Source organism: Arachis ipaensis, chromosome B1 (assembly GCF_059453495.1).
Source record: "Arachis ipaensis isolate K30076 ecotype BB chromosome B1, ASM5945349v1, whole genome shotgun sequence".
NCBI classification, from domain to species: Eukaryota; Viridiplantae; Streptophyta; class Magnoliopsida; order Fabales; family Fabaceae; genus Arachis; species Arachis ipaensis.
In genome coordinates this window covers 17,684,582-17,696,575 of record NC_142436.1, presented here as the reverse complement: position 1 = coordinate 17,696,575, position 11,994 = coordinate 17,684,582, and positions in this window count along the sequence as shown.

Here is an 11,994-nt window from a genome sequence, read left to right as displayed (position 1 = left end):
TGGTGTCATCTATTTTATAATTCTTAAATTTGATGTGATTTATATTTTAATTGTTTAATTTTTTGCTATATCTTTAAATTATAGTGTTGTGTCTGTGAATACTAAATTTTAGGTGTTGTAATTTTACTTAATATATATATTCTATAAACAAATTTTAAGATTACTAATTAAAAAAGTTTGTATAAAAAAATACAAAATTTAAATTTTAATGTATTTATTATTTATTTATTAAAATAAAATATTTAGAAATTTTATTATTAGTAACTTTAATATATGTTTTCATGACATAAGTTAGCTAAACCCATTAATTGAAAGGTTTTTTTCTGTCTATATTACACTAATGATAATGGTGTATGCTAATGTAAGTAGACATAAATATTGAGGTGTGTATTAAGTAATTTTAGATAGACGTACCACGAGAATCTATCTTTTCATTTAAAAATATCATAATCTTATTATTTGTCTCACTTCCACTAAAATTTTATCGTTATTATTTTAAAATTTGTAATTATGTTCTAATACTAAATAAAATTTTTAAAATGATTCTTACCGATAATTTTCAGGAAAAAAGATGGTAAGCCTGAAATCTTCTCTTCTAAAATATTTCAAAATTCATCCTACATAAAATATAAATATAAATATTTTAAAAATATTTTATGAATATAACTTTACATTTAAGCAAAATACTTAACTAAGTATAACCAAGTTATTATAACAATTTTTTTAAATTACGCCTTTCTTTCTCTTTTTCTTTCTCCTTTTCCATTTCCTTCTCTTCCTCCTCCTCCTTCTCTTTCTCCTTCTTCTTCGCACACACAAATTCTTTTTCTTCTTTTTCTCCTTCTTCTTCAATAATATTAGTTTTCGCACAACAAGTTATACACTAATAATAACTATAACTGTAATTAATATCAGCAATCAAGATTTTGTCTCCTTGTTTCTTATTATTCAAGTCATGCATGGTTTTAATTGTAGTATAAAATGAGAGAATATGTAAGTAACCTTACTCTACCGTCATCATAATATAAAATCTATTATTGTTCTATAAACATTGTTCTTTTCTTTACTTTTATTGGATACTATGTTATTTTTTATATAAATTCGAATTCAGAAATACCTGCGTCTAGAATAAACCGAAAATATTATCAAAGAAAATCCATCGAATATTTGTCCATTAGATAAATTCGAATTCAGAAACACCTGCATCTAGAATGAACCGAAAATATTATCAAAGTGAAATCACGGTATAATACTAAATAAACCAAACATTATCCATTATATAAATTCAAATTCAATTCAAAATGTTAGTTTTTGTTAGTAAAATATTGGTGTTGTTGGTGATTACGATAACGAAAGAGAAGTTACATGCGCGAATTTAAAAGAAGGAAGAGGAGGAGGAGGAGAAAACGGAGAAATAAAAGGAGAAGACGAAGATAAAGAAGTTGCGTTATTAAAACACGCGTGTGATACACACTAGTATAATAAAAGTGATTTTTGTTGAGTTTGGGCCAATTTAGTTAGATTTAGATACAAAAATCCTTATGTGTAGTTGGGCTGATATTTTATATTTTTTTGAATAAAAGTAGTTAGCAATGATCTAATTTAAAAAAAAAATTATCTAGTATAAGAATATATGTGGTACAAATATTTTGTTAAATTGCTACTTATTGACAATATTTCGAATATGACATCTTTTAAATGGTGTGTCTATTCAATTATATCCTAGTAAAAGAAATAAATAAAAAAAAAACTTTTTCTTACATACTTCAACATACCCAAATACGATTACGTAGTGTGTCTGACCTTATTCGTGGTATATATCTTGATCAAATAAATTTAAAAATAATATATATAATTAATTATTAATAAAAAGAAATATTTAAAATATTTTAAAAATTAAAAAATATTAAAAATATTTTAAAAAATAAATTTGTACTTTAATATCCATACACGGTTAAGATATCAATAAGTGTCTAACAAATGTTTGAAATTAACGTGTATCTGTTTCATATTCTTGTCGTCGGTGCCTAAACTCAATTATAAACTTTTAAAAGTTTAAACCGTAAGAATTTAGTTGTCCACAATAAAATTAATAATTTTGTTAGTTAAACAATGACTTTTGTAAATAATGTGAATAATGGGTTTTAGAATTGATTCAATAAAATAAAAAAATATTTCACCTTCAAATTACATCCTAAACCTTAACATTAGGATAACCATCTGCACTAAATTGAACATCCCGTCATTGTTAACTATACATAAGTAAATCGAATCAAAAGAAATAATCATTCAATTAAAAATAATAAACATAATCGTCTGCATACCTATTGAATTGAACATCCGACATATTTATTGTTCACATTGTTTACTATTTCCATTGTCTACCTATACTTTTCCTAAAATTAATTATTGTATTAAAATTTAATAACCAAATTAATCCATATCCCTATTTTATATATTTCCACAACCTCATGAATGACAATAAGGTAGTCCAATATATCTCATCAAATGCATTGTCGCGAATTCCTTAGGACAAATTAAAGATATAAGCATGATGGTGCATGTAATAACTGAGTATGGAATTAAAGAAGGAGACATAAAGTTGTTGAAGATCTTTGAAAGCTTCCGCCCAGGCGATGGAGACGACAGAGCAACGAGCATGCGCTTATGCTCTCACTAACCCGGCAGCAGCTGATCAACATTTATTGCTCACCAATTTGTCTCATCATCCAATACTAATATTATTGTATAGTATACTAATAAATTCTGGGACCATATATACATACATTTATAATTTTATATAATTATCCTTAGAACCTAATAAGTTATAACGAACTTGTCGTGCATGGCATGGCCACATTGCACTAGCTAGACCGATGTTGACGTTATTGTCAGCAGCCAAATAAATAAATCCAAATTTTAGGACCAATCTAGGAATCATGTTAATTTTGTAATCTTTGTAGGGAACGGATTTCTTACACAACCTTTATTTGATGTGGGATTATTATTATTTTAGAATTTTCTGTCGTGAGTTTCTAATAATTGTGTGAAAACAAATTGAATGTTTAAGTTTGATATTTTGTAAGTCTATGAAATGATAAAGTATAATTATCAAGGTCTTGAAATCTTATGAATAATATATATCATAAGATAAGATAGAATTAATCTTAGCATACAAGCAATTAGCATTTATAAGCCTTACAAGTGCGAAACTTACTAAAACCCTAAACGCGCTCCAATTCATACGTACAAGTCACGCGCTATATAACAGACTTTAGTTTCAATCAAAATCAATTAACGCGCGAATATCTCTCTTCCAATCTTCAAAAGATTTCCTTACCTTCTTCGAATCTCTTGCCAAGTTTCTTCGTTCTCCTTCTCGCGTTCTTCCCTCGTCTTTTGGATCCTTCTTTCTTCTGCGTTTATCACTTCTTTGGTCTTCGTCATTCGCCTGAGTTTTGCGAACTGTAACGCTAGCTTCGTTTTATTTTGATTTTCTGGTTTCTGAAATCAAATTTTGAAGTCCTTTTGAAGATAATGGATGATTCAACCTCAGATTGTTAGCGCAATCACGGCAAAGTGGATTCAATCTCAGATTGTCAGCTCAATCACAGCGAAGTGGATTTTGAATTTGAATCGAACGAAGTTCCTGAGATTTGATTTAGTTTCAGTTAATTTTGATTGTCTAGCTGAATAATTCGTGAAGCTAGACTGTGAAATTAATGCGTGAACATAATCTGTGGATTGAATATAATGTATTAATTTTGATTAATTATCTGTAATTTATAGCAGACGCTCGGGTGTAGATCAGAACTTTTTGGGTGTATTTTTATGGAGGTTTGGGTGTATTTACAGTTTATGGTTTTTCTTGTTATTTTTAATTGACTTGTTGTCGTTCGGGTGTATATCAGGAGTCCTTGGGTGTATGTTACTTTGATTGTTATTTTTTTTATGAGGTGCAGAAATTCTATAGTATTTTCTTGTTTTTAACATGTTGTATTTTGCAGTCTCTCTCTGTTGTTGATGAGCAACTTGTTCCCAAGGTAGGAATGACTTTTAAAAACCTTGAAGATGCTGCAAAATTTTACAAGGACTATGTCAAGACTGCATGTTTATTATATCCAGTTAAACATCTTTCATGCTGTATCAGTGGTGCATCCAAATTCCAGCCAATATCAAGGACATGTTATGAATTATCAGTTCAGGAAACCAGCAACAGTGGATAGTTTTTTGGGTGTATAGTTACAGAATATGGGTGTAAATCATAGTTTTCTTGAGTGTATTTCTGAATTTTCTTGTGTTTGACATTTTACATATATATATATATATATATATATATAATCTGCTGTTTATGTTATAAATTATTGTTTGTTTTTTTTATTTTGGTATAGGGTTTATGGTTTATGGGCTTAGGGTTTAGGGATAAAGCATTAGGGGATAGAGTCTGGTGTATATTTAACTTTTCTTGAGTGTAAAATAAAATTTTATGGGTGTAAAAATCAATGATTTGAGTGTATAATAGGTTGGGTGATTTAGGGTTTAGGGTTTAGGGTTTAGGGTTTAGGGTTTTAGGGTTTATGATTTAGGTTTTTAGGTTTTAGGGTTTAGGGTTTAGGGTTTAGTTTTTAGGTTTTAGGTTTTTAATGTTTAGGGTTTATGGTTTATGGTTTAGGTTTTTAGGGTTTAGGGTTTAGTGTTTAGGGTTTAGGGTTTAGGGTTTATGGTTTAGGGTTTAGGTTTTTAGGATTAGGGTTTAGTGTTTAGGGTTTAGGTTTTAGGTTTTTAAGGTTTAGTGTTTAGGGTTTATGGTTTAGGGTTTTTATGGATAAATCATCAAGGGGAATAGATGTTTGGGTGTATAATCAACATTCTTTGGGTGTAAAATGTCAGGTTATGGGTGTATATTTGGTTTGATGTTTTCCTTCATATTATAGTACTTGTAAATCAGACATTTTCAATATACCAGAGAGAGTTTAATTATGGAAAAAAAATTTACTTATAATTGGATCAAATATATTTACAGCATGTGTTCAATTTCTTACAAGAGTATATAATAGTTACATTAATCAATGTTAATATCATTAGAATCTATCTGACAAAATGGACTCAATAACAATGAGGATGGTATGGACAGTCTTATTGCATGACTTTCGCTAATGGCTTCAGCTTTGTCTTGATTCATTTCATGGAATAGAAGACATATATTTGTTCTTACATTTTTTACAGCTTATTTTTTGCCTTCCATTTTTACTGCAATGAAAAATACACACATAGATATCAGTCAGATACACTCATAGATCAACCAGATACACACAAACCGATTTCATAAGTATTTGATGAGATCAGTTCAAAATGATGTTCAATTGACTCAAACATCGATAAATATACAAGTTCAAACAATATTACAATGTCAAGCAATATACAGCCAAGGACAAGCAGTATTAGAACATTTGCAACAGTTGACTATATTAAATTATGAGTTCAAAAATATACACCCAACAAGTTACGCCATATACACCCAACACATTACGCCATATACACCCAACAAATTACGCAATATACACACAAAAATTAATTAGGAGAAGAACTAGAACAAGAAGAACTGTAAAAGCTAGAACAAGATGAACGATAAAAACTTAGATCAGGCACGTACACCCAAACCAATTTCATAAGTATTTAATTAGATCAGTTCAAAATTATGTTCAATTCACCGAAACATGGATAAATATACAAGCTCAAGCAATATTACAATGTCAAGCAATATACACCCAAGGACAAGCAATATTAGGACAGTTGCAACAGTTGATTATATTACATGATATAGGTTCAGGAATATACACCCAACACATTACGCCATATACACCCAACAATCAACCATATACACCCATACAAATTACTCCATATACACCCAACAAATTAAGCAATATACAGCGAAAAATCAGTTACGAGAAGAACTAGAACAAGAAGAACAGTAAAACCTAGAACCACTTTGAAGAACAGTAACACCTAGAGGAACTTACAAGAAGAGTAAAACCTAGAATAAGAAGAACAGTAAATACAGTGATATGAGATTTAGAACAAGAAGATCAGTAAAACCTAGAAGAACATAGAAGAACAGTAAAACCTAGTTCTTCGATTTCGAAATCAGAAACAGAAATGTGAAAAATGTACAAGATGAGTAAAATAGTAACGTACCTTGAATAATATTTCTTCGTTTTTTCTGGAGATTGTTGATGGAGAGTTCTATCTTCGCGACGAGTTCGACCTTGAATAATGTCTCTTCAGTTTGGAATGTTGCTCGAAACTTTGTGGTTTGTGTTTTGTTTGAAGGAGAAGAGGAAGAGTTAGCCATGACGAGCGCTTATTCCAAAGAGTAACCGTTTAAGTGACGCACGTGGGTTGACGCTCCATTCAAAGGGAGTGAGTGCGTATGGACAAGTTATTGGGCTGAGTTAACTTGTAAGATTTGTAAGCCTTTTTTACTTGTATGTGTAGCAGGTCCTGATAAAATCTTTTATTTATGATCTAAGTTTTTTTTATAGTTAAGACCTGAATATTATATACTATTATATAAAAAAGATCTCATTAACCATCATGAATATTATTTAACAATGGACAAAACAGTCTTTTTTCATGACCTGTGAGCAAGTATCGTTTCCCATGTCATGAGGGATGAGGCATTGTGTAAGAAATCCATTCCCCACTTTTGCATGTGCTGGTGGTTTGTTCACTTGTTGTATAAACAAGTTAACGTTTGTTTCATTGTTTGTAATCGTGGATACTAATATATATGTACCATTAGTCTATTACCATACACGATCATATCATGCAACTACTTGCAAGTTGTAACCTTCTGTACGGATTTTTGTTTTTGGCACAAAAAATTTATGCAAGAGAAATTCCTTCGGTGAAAAGTGAGGTTATAATAAATAAATTTAAAATAAATCTCGCTAGGGAGTCAATAAAATATTTGTACAATGTATACAATTGACTATATATTAAAAAATGAACATCATTCATAGATCAAATTCTTGACCTTTTAGATCTAGAACTCTGATACCATGTCATGAAACCACTCATTCCAAAAGTTTAAATGGATAGGAAAAAATAACATTAATAGTTATATTTCTAATACTGAATCGAACATTCCTAAACCTCCATTGTACACATTGTACAGATATTCCATTGACATATATATATATATATATATAGTACGTAATATTTTATCATTGTTCTAAGTTTTTAGAAACTTTTGTCTAAGTTCCTAGATTTCATTCATTAAAGGGCTGATTTTTTTTTTCAGATAAATTAGCCTGTGTTTAATTATAAACATTACATTATAAACTCACATATCTATTTACATATACAATTATATAAATTTTTATATTAAATCACTAACACTTATTTGAACAGATAAATAAATACCAATTCAAATTACTAATATATCTACAATTTGCGTCAAGTCCAAGCTGGTCTGAAGTAATGAAGTATTATAGGTTATCACTATAGGACACGTAGAAAGCTACAACTATAGGGCTCTAGTCTATTCAATTGGTCCATTAGCGGTTGGTTAATCATTTACCGAAAAGTGGTCCAATCTAGTGGTCCAACTTTACGTGGGACCAATTTTTTTTTCTTTTTCACAAGTTGCAAACACTATACCTTGTGCTTGCATTTTTAGATACTCTCTCAAATTACATTATTTGTTGCTATTAGGCTGCTTTTGAGTCACACGAGCTTCCTATAATTAATTTTGATTTTCTCCCTCGAAACAATGAAGCTATACATATTCTAACTAAATTGAAACTATAATATATGTTTTAACCCCCTTGATTTTTTTTCACTTTTAATTACTGCTAAACAAGATTTTAGGCTGAATTAGGAATCAGAATTTCAGCATCCACACAAAAGTTAAAAGCTGACTTTAGATAAAGTTGGGTAGAGCTGTGACCACCATCATCAGTGTCTTACAAAAAAGCAAAGCTAGTTTCTTCACTCTCTTGATGATCTGAATTAATGCACTTTGATTATTCATAATTGTATGTCAGTTACATACCCAAGGTTAACACTAATGTTCCCTACAATGTACCATATATATTGAAGAAATAGTCAAACGAGCCTCTAAAAGATTATTCGTTTTTTAACTTAGTTTTCGAAAAATTTTTTAATTAAATTTATCTTTTAAAGATTTTAAATTATTCATGTTAGTCCTTCGATAACTTCTATTACTACTATTACTAATAACTTCAGAGTTTGTTGATGTAGTATATTAAGTAACATCACAACACACCTAGTAGTCTTAATTGACTATTAACATAATTATTAGTTTATGAAATTAGATCAAATTAATCCTAAATTGAAGAATTCCAATGCCTCAAGTTCTCCCCTCAATTAGATTTTTATGTAATCTAATTTCATAAACTTATTATGCTAATAGTTAATTAAGATTCTTATAGGTGTATGTTGGGATATCACTTAACGTGTTACATTAATAAATTTTGACACTATCAATAAAAAAAATGACAGAAAAACTAATATAATTAATTTAAAATTTTTAAAAGATAAATTTGATTAAAAAAATCTTTCGAAAACAAATTTAAAGAACGAACGATTTTTCAATGACTAATTTAATAATTTACTATAATCTCATCGGAAGATAATTATCATCTATTTAATAATATTCTTATATATATATATTTGACGGAAATAATATCAAATTCTTATATTTGAATATATTGTATATATTTAATAACAAAGAAGCATGCATGTGGATGGAGAAACAATTGTTGGCTAATTTTTTTTATATGGAATAAATATTGGTGTTTTTGTTAAAAATAAAAATATTTGGTGTAATTCCAGATGAGTGAATTTTTTAGACAAAAAGTTAACACGTGGGGAGCGTGTTGCAACACGTGGGGAGCGTGTTGCAACACGTGGGGGCGTGTTGGATACGTGGCAGTATTCTAACCAACACGTGAAAGACGTGCTGAATAATTTTCATCATACTGTAATACATTTTAAATATCAATATTCAACTAAAACACCATCTTTTTTTTCATATTAAAAATAATTTCTGACAATTGTTACTTCAGTATTTGTCTACACAGGCAATCCTATTAATTAAATTAAATATTTGTTAACAAATATTTAAGAAAATCACACTTCTCTCTCTTGTAAATATTAAAATTATATTTCTTTCTCTTTTATTTATAAAATGTGATTTATTTTAAAGACTAAAATAATATACACTTTAGTTTATTTAATCAAAATATCTTTTAATAATTATTGTAATTTTATATAAATTAATAATAATTATTTAGTCTGTTCAAATAATGATAACAATAATATATTTATTATTGATGCAATCATTTGTTGTTTTTAATATTTTATCATTAATCATAAAATATCTAAAGAAATTTAAATTAAATACTTTTATAACAACTTATAATATTTTAAATTAAGTGATCAAAGATTAAGCATAAATAAAATTTATTATAAAAGTAATAAATATATATATTTTATACTATTATTATTATTATTATTATTATTATTTGAATCACTAATATATAATTATAATAACTATTAATGAAAAATATTTTGGCTAAATAAACTAAAATATATATTATTTTAATTTTCTATAAAAGAAAGTATTTCTTTTATAAATAAAAGAGAGAATATTGTCATTTAAACGTCTTATAAACTAGAAAAATGTCATTTTCTCTAAATTGTTTTTAGGACACTAGTAAGGATTTAATTTCTCTTAATATAAATAACTTTTATTTTAAGCCAAATACATTAATTTAAAAGTTTTATTTTTTATTAATTTTTCAAAAACCATATTAATAATACCTTTAGCACAATCTTTTAAAAAAAATCGTCTAATTAAAAGTAGTGAGTTACTCCTGAATGAAGATCACCTTGGTCATTCAAAGAAATCACACAACGACAGAGTTTGAGATGATGAATTTTCCATCCATATCATCTATATGATTAGTTATCTAAATCAAATCAAAGACAATTTTTCCAGTGATGGGATTGATTATAGAAATTTTGAGATATTTTAATGCCAACAGGGAAACACTAGTACCTTCACATTCACACCTTAATAAGTGGTGTACCTGTAAACTTTAGAAATGAGTGGAGATTATTTAAGCGAGTGAACTTTTTTCTTTTTCTATCTTTTTTACTTAAGCATTTGCATGTGACTTGTCCTTGCACTTTTGTACAAATCACAATGAATTAACTTCTCATTGTTCAACTTTATAATCACTACTTTGGGTCAGATAAGACTTGCAATCCCTACATGTTTATTTACTTAATTTCAATTAGGAACTCAATTAATTCAATTCCACTCAAAATTTTCAAAAAAATATATTAGGTGTATGTTCACCATCTTAGGAAGATTTTTCATTTTTTTTTTTATTTCTCACAACTCAAATCTAAGACATATAATTCAAAATATTTAGTTCAGGGGTTAAAAATACCTGGTTAACTTAATTTATGATCGCAAGTTGTTGCAATCACTTTGAAAATGAACCCAGTAAGTTTATGGAGGTGGGTCACTTTGCACACCCTTTATCTATGCATAGGATATGGGACCAAGCAATAATAATATTCGTACACACAAACACAAATCAAGTGATTTTGTTAATCCTTCAATCGAATCATTGTAGGCTTTTTCAGTTTATACAAGTTCGATGCATATATAGCATTCGACTTTGTTTATTATTTATAGGATACTTAACCCTTTTCTTATTTTCTTTATAATTTCGTTATACTCTATTAAAAAATTACTTACTACATACGAATACTTTTAATAAATTTTATTCTATATTAAATCTGTCTATAAATTCATTTATAATATGTTATTGAATAAAGTACTAAATTAGTCCTCTACATTTGAGCGTATTCCTGTTTTAGTCCTTAAGATTTAAAGTGTCCTATTTGAATCCAAAAAAATTTCATTTAGTTTCAATGTAGTCCCACCGTGAAATCAAAGTTAAATAATTAACGAAATCTCCTACATGACAGTAGTACAAGAACAAGGTCGATAATCTAAAAAATAAGTACAAGTTCCAAAGGTATAAAATAAACCGTGAATGCATCAATACATTTATTTATAGATTTTCTTACAATTTAAATAAAATATTTTCTATAGAACTAAAGAGCATAATAAATAAATATATTGATGCATCCATGGTTGATTTTATACATGTGGAGCTTGTAATTATTCACGTCATGATACTAAAACGTTTTAAAAATGTCACGCCAAACACTTTATAGTATTTAAAACTTATAAAATCTTAACCTATCACAACCTTTCTACTATTGAAAAAAATCCTATAAAATGAAGAGACTTGTAAAACAATAAAATAAAAAAAAATATTGTTAATTTATAATTTTTATCATGCATGAATTTTATGACTCTATTTTAAAGGTGATTAGGCTGCTACTTTTTTTATTTTACAAAAAATGATAACATAATTGTGTAACTTTTTTATGTTGAAAAAACTCGCTATTTTACCTTTCTTAAGAATTTATTCTTTTAATATGCATATTTTCATTATCCCAAAAGATTGTAAATAATGAATTTCCATGTATGACATAGGAATAAGTTTTATCTGTTAAAATATATCAAAATATCCCTCAAAATAGTAAAACAACATATGTAATTAAATAAATTAGGACTATTTTAATAATTAGCATATATATATGTTCTCAACAGTGTATATTATAAACCAAATAAATTCTTAACAAATATGCAAGAAATCCAAAAATATTTCAAGAAACTTAATTTGTGAAGTGTCTTGACAAATTTAAAAGTTCTTAATAACTTAAAAAAGGGATTAAATCTATGATATTCTTTTAAATTTGATTAAATAAGTCTCAAATAAGAAATTACAAACTGAATTTTTTTATCTACGAGATGAATTATATAGGAGACAATTTCATTTTATCTCATAATAATAGAAACAGAAATAAAATAAGGAAGAA